Raw genomic sequence first — 9,533 nt, 5'->3', positions numbered from 1 at the left:
CACCAATCAAAGCCCCCACTGTCCCATTGACTGTTTCCAGGCAAACTGTGAAGTCGGCAGAGTTTTTCAAAATGTGCTTTAAATACCTGTTATGTTCTCATCTGCTTCAAGCCGTGAATGGAGGAGTCGTATTTTGACTTCACTGCAGCTATCAGTTATGTGTACATGTTGTGAAGGCTGTAAGGAGAGATTTTTTTTGTGATTGAAGAGTGCTGTTTGTTTAGGTTGTAAATGGTCTGGCAATTTTGCCACAGCTGTTTATTGTGGCTTTGTAAATGCTAGATTTAGCAAGTAAAATAATTGTGGTCTTTAAGCATAAATCTTTCTTTTCAATGGGGCAGTTTTCTAACTTTGTGTTAAATCAACTGAAAGTATGGAAAAACTTGCAGAAAACCTAGTTCACTGAATAGATTCCATAGAACGTCATAGAAATGCAGTCTTTTGGAACATTTTTTTTTTGTATATTGTGATGAAGGCCTTATATAAATTGCATCGAGTCTTCAAAAAATATAGTTTCCAGAAAGTGTCGGCAACCTATCAGCTGTCAAGCACCAGCAAAAACAAATGGTGAAAGGGTTTGCATTTCAGGATCCTCTCCCTCACAACCCGCTCTGTTAGGTGACAGTCTGCCTCGAACTCCATAGGCTCACTGCCGCCGAAGGTTCCGGAAGGAGCCGACAACTGCAGTTTATTTATGTGACAGATGAGCCCAGTAAAATAATCCAGGAATCCTTGACATGTTGTGGTTAAAGTCCCAGAAAACACACACTGATGCCATGGCAGTACTTAAGAGAAAAACCCGTTGCATGTTTTTAGCTATTAGTTAGGAATCTTTTCTAGAGAAGTTTATCTCCCACAGAGTCTGCATTTAATCTTTGGCAGCATGTTTGCGTAAATGGTCATAACGCATCCTCAAGCATGACCAAGCCTGGCAGAAATTTCTTTAAGTTTATTGTATTCTTATGCTGTTCAACCAAATAGTTGCTTCAATATTAGTTCAATTCAAGAACTCATGGAACTCGAGAACATTTTTAACTGAATTTGAGAAAACACTTCTTTATACAGCATGTAGTTAGAGTATGGAATAGTCTTCCTGCTAGTGTAGCGCAAGCTAAAACCCTGGGTTCCTTTAAATCAGAGCTAGATAAAATTTAAAAAAATCTGAGCTATTAGTTGAGTTTTCCCCCAACAAGCTTGATGGGTTGAATGGCCTCCTCTCAGTTGTAAATCTCCTATGTTCTGATGGAACATCTTCCAATATAACTTCAACATCAAACCCCAAAAACAAAGGTTTGCTCCCATCGTGGGTCCGACTGTACAGATCCATTATGTAGCTGAATACTGAGAGGAATGACAGGCTGATTCTTAAAGGAATGGAGCCAGTTACTTCACAATCCTATCCTTTTCCAATTTTTATTTAAAGTATTCATTTGGAAAGAGTGAAAAAACCTGTGTATTACATGAAAAGAATTTTTCATTGGAAATAAAAAAAAACATTGATGCTCTCTGTAGGATGTTTGAGAAGATTTCCAGACATCTTAAAATATGAACCACTATCATATTAGAAAATTGATTACAGTACTGATTTTTTAGCATCCATCTTCTGTTCCGTAAAAATGCAGATCTCTCCCTTTCACTCGCTAATCCCTCCGCGAGAGGGATGCTCGTGCAGGGCAAGAGCTCACAGACAGATTGGCTGCAGTCACCAGGAAACAGCTGCATCTTAGAAGCTGAACATATACACTCCAAAGGTCCCGAAAGCTATGTAGCTGTAATATTGTGAAAAAATTAGACATTTCACTGTTACGTTGCCATTAAATCATATATATTCCCTTCATGTAAATATGTCTAATATCAGTCTATTATATGGGCAGCACAGTGGGTGCCTCACTCCCTCGTGCTAAATCGCTTCTATCTGGTAAAGCCAGTTTTCCTATAGCGCATGGATGTGCGAGTCCAGCAATGAACTGGTATCCCAGTCAGGGTGTCCCCCTTCCTTATGCCCTGTCTTTGCTGAGACGAGGCTCCAGACCGAGTCATTTTTTTTGTCAAGTGGAGAGAAAGAGAGGAGAGAAAGGTACAGAACTGGTACCACTTGGGGGGGGGGGGGGACGTTTTTGCGTGATGTTTTTACCACGATGGCAGTGAATTTGATGACTTGAGGCTGGTAACCTCCTCAGCCACTCTCCACGCACAGCACCCCCCTCCCTGTCCTGCGCTGGCGCTGCGGCCAGGCCAGTCGTTATCTGTGAATTGCATTTGTTGCAGTGCATGACTGAGGCAGATGTGGAGATGCTCAGCAAGAGCAAAACCTCCCAGTCTAGGCGATACATGGATGCATGCTGGATCCTTCACGCTGCAGGAAATTCAACCGGCAGGCATCCAAACCTGAATGAAGAAACCATCCCATAATGTGCGTCTGCTGAGTCCCCGGGAGCTTGCTGAAGTCATTATTAAGGCTGGCTTCAATGCTGATATTTTTTCCATTCAGTATTTCACATTTTGTATGTTAAATCTATCTTCCCCCTAACTGCTTATTCAGTACAAGGTCAGGGTGAGCTGAAGACCTGTCCCAGATAGCTCATGGTGGGAGACACCCTGGACAAGATGAAATTTAGAGACCCCGTCTTGCCTAACCACATGTTCTTTGGCAGCAGGAGGAAACGAGGGCATGCAAGTGAAAGTCACGCTGAATCAGAACATGCAGACCGCGCACACACAAGCGCATAGACATACATGCGTGTGCGCGTGTGTGGGTCCTTGAGTTGGTAGGTCCTCTTGCTGTAAGAGCCTATTAACTGTGGGGAGACAGTTGTGTTTACAGTGAGGAGTAAAAAAAGGAACATGGCGTAAACAAAGCTGTTTTATTTCATAGCGACTGGCAAGTACTCGCAGGTGCTCTTTGTTTTGGTTATAAATCCTGCCATGTGACACCATCCTGGAGCCCAGCTCGCTGTGCTGGAGACTGTCCAAAGCATCCTGAGGTCAGCTGGCTCTCTATGAAGCGGGTGATGAGCCCATTTGAGTCAGGGTCGGCGTCTGTCTGAACCTGTCCTACATGTCCTGTTCCCATTTGGCCAGCAGGTGTCGCTGTTCATCCTGCTTCCCCCCTCTTTGTCTTGTAGCCTTCAGCCCCAGTGTGTCTCCCTGTTTCCTAGGATGATGCATACCTCAGTGGGTTGGGTGTGCAGCTTGGAGGCTGTATTCTCTGGTTGTGGCTGGCTGGAGATCAGCCTCACCCATATTGGTTTATTGTTTTTTTTTTGTTTCCCTGCTGTTTATTATTTATAGTGTTTCGCTGTTTTAGGTTTACCCCACTTCTGCTGTGTTTAATTATTGTTCTTATTGTCTTAGTATTTCCTAGTGTTAAGCCTTAGTGTTTGCTATGTTTACTAGCTTCTGTGCTTTGTTTCCCTGTTCCTGTGTCTTTTTAGTGTTACTAAGTCCACCTGTTACTCATGGTGCTGCACCTTCATCAGTTGTTTGATTCGGTTATGATTTATTCCTGTCCCTTGTTTGCCCTGATTCCCTGTGTGTCTTTAAGTACCTGCACTCAGTCTGTTTGTTAGTCAGTCCTTGTTCATGTTACTGTGTGTTTGTTGCTCTGCTGGGTTTCCTAGTCCTGCTCCCTGTGCTGCTTTGTTCCCTAGTTGTGTTACTTTATGGTTTATTGCAGTTAGATCCTTGTTTTTTCAGTTTGTTTTTTTATCCCTTTGCGGTCCCTTTATTTTTGTGTCTTCCCCAGTCAAGTGGTTTTTCTTTCTCGTTTCAGCTATATAGAGTTGGTTCAGTACACAGTGGAATTAAAACAGTTACCCCAAGGCTGTGGTGCTACATAAAACAACAGGGTTACAAAGCGACACAGAATGACAATAAATGCTTGTATGTGCAAACATTGCAGGACAGTGCAATGAAACAAAACAGTGGCACATAGGAAGACTTGCTGTGGTGACTAGTGCACAGTTCTGATATTTACAGGTGCAAAATGTAGCAAGTTAAATATATATAGTTACCGTTCACACCTGGGGCTGTTTTTTGTTTGCATCTAACAGCCTATAACAAGGTTTATATTTATACTATTTTTTGCTAGTGGAGGAACACAGGACCCCATGTTGGATAAGCAGTTGGGTATGAAGAGTCACAGTCACAGAGTACTCAGCTGGTTGGTTGAAACAAAATCATGGTCTGGATTTATACTTTCTGGACCTGAAATTTCCTTCTCTAGTTTTTTTTTTTTTTTTTTTTTTTTACATCTTTATAGTTTGATTTGGAATGAATTCTTAACACCTACAGCCTCATGATTAATTTCAGTATTAGTTGTAATTCAGGCAAGAGCTTAACTGAGTCTAATTATGAAACAGGAGTGAAATCCAAGCAGGAGAGATGCAGAGGCCTGTAGGACCTGGACTGGCGCCATGCTACATTGACCTTCCGTCATCTTCATCTGTCATCCAAATAAGACCTTGACATTCTGTGAGCACCTTCAACATGCATGGCGTTCAGAAAAATTTATTAATATCTGAAATGTTCATACCAGACTTTGCTGTTACACATGGTCCAACTGGGCTGTTTGTGTTATGAGTCATCAGTTGATGTCCAGGTCACGGGACAGGACTTTGACCACGATGGCTTAGTGTCTGTGCCAGTCTCACAAACTGGAAAAACGGAAAAGTGAAAACAATTTAGTCAAACCGCCCAGAAACTCCACAGAACTTCTGCATCGTGTCCATGGTTGCCTTGTTTTCTGACTTCCCAGGCATCCCTGCCTTCCCGGGAATGGATTTACAGGACGCTTGAAATACTCCTACAGACTTGGTGTCTTTGACGGCTTCCGACAGTGCATCATCTCCAAGACGATCACGAGTTGTGATTCATGAGTGGAACACTTGAGTAGAAGAATCGTAGAATTAGAATTTTCCATGCCTGCTTTTCTGTTCAATATAGGTATGGGAGATTGCAAAAAATGACCCTGATCAAGCCCACTCTGCAGACCCCTGACCTTGAGCACACCTGTCTGCCCCCTGCTGGATTGCAGATCAGTGGGTTGGGTGTGCTTCACACAGGCGTGCTTTCCATCTGCCCACAGTATGGTTTAGTGAAAGTAAGTTTGCTTGTATCATGGCTCAGCCCTGCAGCCACCTTCCTTGGGTCTGTAATCCTACCGGCATAATTGCAGCAGTAGATGGAGTTTCACTCAAACAGTAAGAGTATTTAATGTTAACAGTAACAGTGTGTTATGGAGTCGACTTAAGCTGAAGGTTACAGCAAAGTGAAGGGTAGCTTTCACCGTAACAGCATGCATCATGAGGAATGATGCGATAATGGCATTAGTCTTAAACACAACCCCGGTGCTATAGCTGCCGTCATCCTAACAGTGGGGTATTAATGTGCCAGAACGTGAAGAAATATCTCACTACTGCTTAACAATGGGACAAATTCATTTAAACGTCCCTCTAACACTACAGTCCCTATATGGCTTCATCAAACATGGTTCCTGGGGGCTGAGTATCCATTAAAAAAATGTCTGCATAATATTTTTCTCATTCCAGATGTTGTGTTCTTTAATTGCACGTTAAAAGCTCCCTTACCCTGTAAGGCTGCGTTTTCTCACTGTATTTGCTCAGCTCTCCTCTGGCTACTCCAGTTTCCTCTCACTGTGTGTGTGTGTGTGTGTGGTCCAGGTATACCTTACATTGTGGGGACCAAGATGTTGCTACAATGTGATGGAAGCCTGTTATTTTGACCGTTTGGAGACCATTTTTCAGTCCCCACAAGGGGAAACTCCATCCATCCATCCATTTTCCAACTTAAAAGCTTATCCTACTGGGTCACGGGGGGTCCGGAACCTATCCCGGAAGCAATGGGCCAGCATGGGGGGCCAGCCCATCGCAGGGCACACTCACACACCATTCACTCATACACACACTCCTACCGGCAATTTAGCAACTCCAATTAGCCTCAGCATGTTTTTGGACTGTGGGGGGAAACCGGAGTACCCGGAGGAAACCCCACGACGACATGGGGAGAACATGCAAACAGGGGAAATTCAATTTTATAAAAAATATATGACTACAATCAAAAAACTACAAATTCCAAAAGCCACTTTATTTGGTTACTTACGGTTAAGGTTAAGCCTGGGTGGGAGTTAAGGTCGTCATTACTGGTATTAGGGTTTTGCCCATAGAAATGAATGGAGAGTCACCATAAAGACATGAATACAAGTGTGTGTGCGTGTGCGTGTGCGTGTGTGCCCGCCCGCCCGCCATGCTCTCCAGGGTGTCCCCTGCCCTGTGCTCACTGGAACAGCGCCCACGCCTGGCACCGCCCTGTACTGGATAAGCCGTTTTTGTAGATGGATGGATGATGACTCATTACATAAAAAACACATGAAGCAGTGATTCAGGCAGAGTTGCTATACTTTCTGATTAGCTTAAAGCCCTGTCATACATCTAAATAAGAAACCCCCCCTGGACAGTGGGGAGATGTTTTTCTCCTAATTCATCAGTTATCTGTTTACGATGTGGCACAGCGATCACCTAAAGCAGCACGTCTGTGCGAATGAACGGCTCGCCAGCTCCACCTGCACAGGAAGTCTCCCCAGACAGGAAGTGCCCCCCTCCCCCAGCGTGGGCCCAGGCTTGGTTTGCCTTGTGTCTAGCAAACCCCTTCCTTGTTGCTCTTGAGCCTTCTCGCCTTAGGATCTGGCAGGCGTCCATGCATAAATGTTTCCATCAGTCCCTCAGGGTAATTCCTCCCACTCTCGCTCCCTCCCTCGGTCTAGCTTGCCGTTCCACCCCCCCCCCGATCATTCCACCACCTGTCTGTTTGATGCAGGCCCCCTTCAATCACCCTCTCCCACCCCCACCAAGGTGGCCCGAATGAATATTGGGGAGGCTCTGATACAGACTGGGTAAATTATTCCCCTGAAAAAAACCATGTGAAAAATAAAGAAAAAATCTAATACCAAAAAATATATACTGAGGAGATACTCAGGAGAAAATCCCTTTGTTGTATCTGTGTGCCAGAACAATGACTTGGTGCACATCCTGTGTTTGAACTCCCCTCGAAGATCCCTCGAGACGGATTTAACCTCTGGGCCAAGACCATTATTTCTTCATGCTTGTTGATGACATCTTTTGCTGCGTGGGGACCCAGCGCCGGCCGCTCTCAGGGGAGTGTGTCCCGTATCGCGCCACGCTGAACGTGGACCTGCACACCGCATCCAGAAGAACCTGCACCCACGTTCCTGCCGAAGGCCCCTGATCCGGTGATGTTTCCCCTTGCCGACTGAAAGCTTTATGACCCAAGAAACAGAAAAGACAAATGATCGCTATAACATCAGCTTTCACTGGAATTGCACTTCTGGTCCTCTGCTTTTACAACATGCACCATTTAATTGTTCGCCTAACAGATGCTGCGCAGACACAGTATAACCCCTAAACCATTCACACACCTGGGATTTTACCATAGAAATTCCCATCATAAAGCCCCCTGGCTGCATAACCACTATACAAGATGTTGCTAGTTTGTCAGAATGTATCTGGACCTGAGCAGCTGCCACCTGAGCGGTGTTACAATACCCAGCTTGGACAGTAATGGGCAGTGGTGGTACTGAAAACCATACTGGAGTAAAAGTAGAGATACCGTACTAGGAAAATGACTCGCCCATTAAAACACCACTTGAGTAAAAATCTTAAAGTATCTAATAGCAGCATTTAAGTATCAGAAATACTTAGCTGGTATAAAATGTAGGCTTAAGTGACGTGCTAGTAAAAGTTACTCGGTTAGATACAACAGCCGTCCATGTCAATTTCCAAAAACTAGATGCAGTGAAAATGATGACACTGTATTCTTGGACCTCTCCATAACTGGCCCCCCCACCCCATCTAATCCCTACTCATCCCACACCTCCCAAGCTCTGTAATTCCTAGCCCACCTACATACCCTCCCTACCTCTCCAAAAAAATCCTCATTAATAGCCCCACTTTGTGTGGCTTGTCACAGTATAATCAGGTTCAGCAGATCTGCGTCTGCAGCAGTCCTTTCATGCATCGCCACACTGCTTCCATTTTGGTGCGAATTGTCTCAAAATAAAATACTTCCCAAATCATGACCTATACAATGTTCAGGGGTAGCTTGAAAAATATCCTTGTAATACTTTTAGAGTTACTGCATTAACAAAATCATGTGTCTTCTGCAGTCATCCTTTCCATCCTTTGATGGCACCTAGAGCTGCTGCTTCAATTTTGGTGTATTTTGTCTCTAAATAAAATCTGATACTGATCTTCATTTACATAATGTGGTAATAACTCAAAAAGTGTTTAATGGATATTATCGTTTTCACAAGATCGAGTGTCTTCAGCAGTTACCATTTTCTTTGCTGCTAGTAAGCAGCATTGATTTGGGGGCCATTTATCTGAAAATGAAAGCAGTTCTAGACTTTCTCCTTCGCAAAGTTCCTGTGGAGTTTAACCCAGTCCAAATTCCCCTCCAATGCTTACCAAACCTATGAATAAGAAGTGGTATTGAAAAGTTTATTTTTCTTTTTTGTATGAAGGGATACTTCAAAGTTGAAGTATATATTTTGCAATGGAACAAAGGTGTGCAGGCAGGTTTTAGCCAGTGCAAATGTTAATTTCAAGTGAAATGTTCAATGGAAGAAATAATCTTTTTCTCTTTACTTTTTAAACCTTGACAAAAAAGAGTTTTTAATGTTGTTTCTTGAAAATGAGATGTCACCATCAATTTTCTTAACTCTCTAATTATTACTGGAAAATTAGATGGAGGAAACAATTACAGAGTACAGAGCCATTTGTTAAATTCATCCAGGAGCCAGACTGTGAGAAACAGCAGACCTTTTGACTACTGGTTTCTGAATATTTTCCTTATACATCAGCTCTGGCAGATGTCTCTACGCTGGGGACATAATTGCACCTACAGCATTTTACATCCTGGCACGCAAGTGTTTAAAATCATCACTTCAATAGTAATGTTGCATTAGTAGTGATATGTTGTACTTGAGTAACTCATTAATATACTTAAGTATTATTTTGGAGTATTAACAATATTAGCATCTTTCACTTTCTACTCAACAATTATAAAGAAATTGTGTGTTTTACTGTATTATATTTCTATTGATAACAACCATTATTGGCCGCATAGTGATTATCAATGATAATGATAATGAGTGATTATCATACATTTAATCTTGTCAGCATGATAACTCAAGAAGTATTTTTTTCAAATCTTTTTTAAACCTTATGTATAACAAAGTGTCTGAATAGCAAATACAGGAAATTGATATACATTTAGCACCCTCTAGTGGACAGATGCAGCAGTATTTCCACTTTTATCTTAGCAAAATTAATAGTTTTACGGAACAGGCAACGTAATGTACAAAAGACCAGTGATGTGCACAGACATTTCGATGGAAGATACTTTTTCTCCAGGCAAGGTGTTGGGGGGGGGTTATAACATCACTATGGGGGCACTTTCATTCATTTTCAAGCGAAAGGGGCAAGTGCTCAGACACC

This window comes from Brienomyrus brachyistius, chromosome 1 (genome assembly GCF_023856365.1).
Source record: "Brienomyrus brachyistius isolate T26 chromosome 1, BBRACH_0.4, whole genome shotgun sequence".
Lineage (NCBI taxonomy): Eukaryota > Metazoa > Chordata > Actinopteri > Osteoglossiformes > Mormyridae > Brienomyrus > Brienomyrus brachyistius.
Note: the sequence above shows the minus strand (reverse complement) of the source record.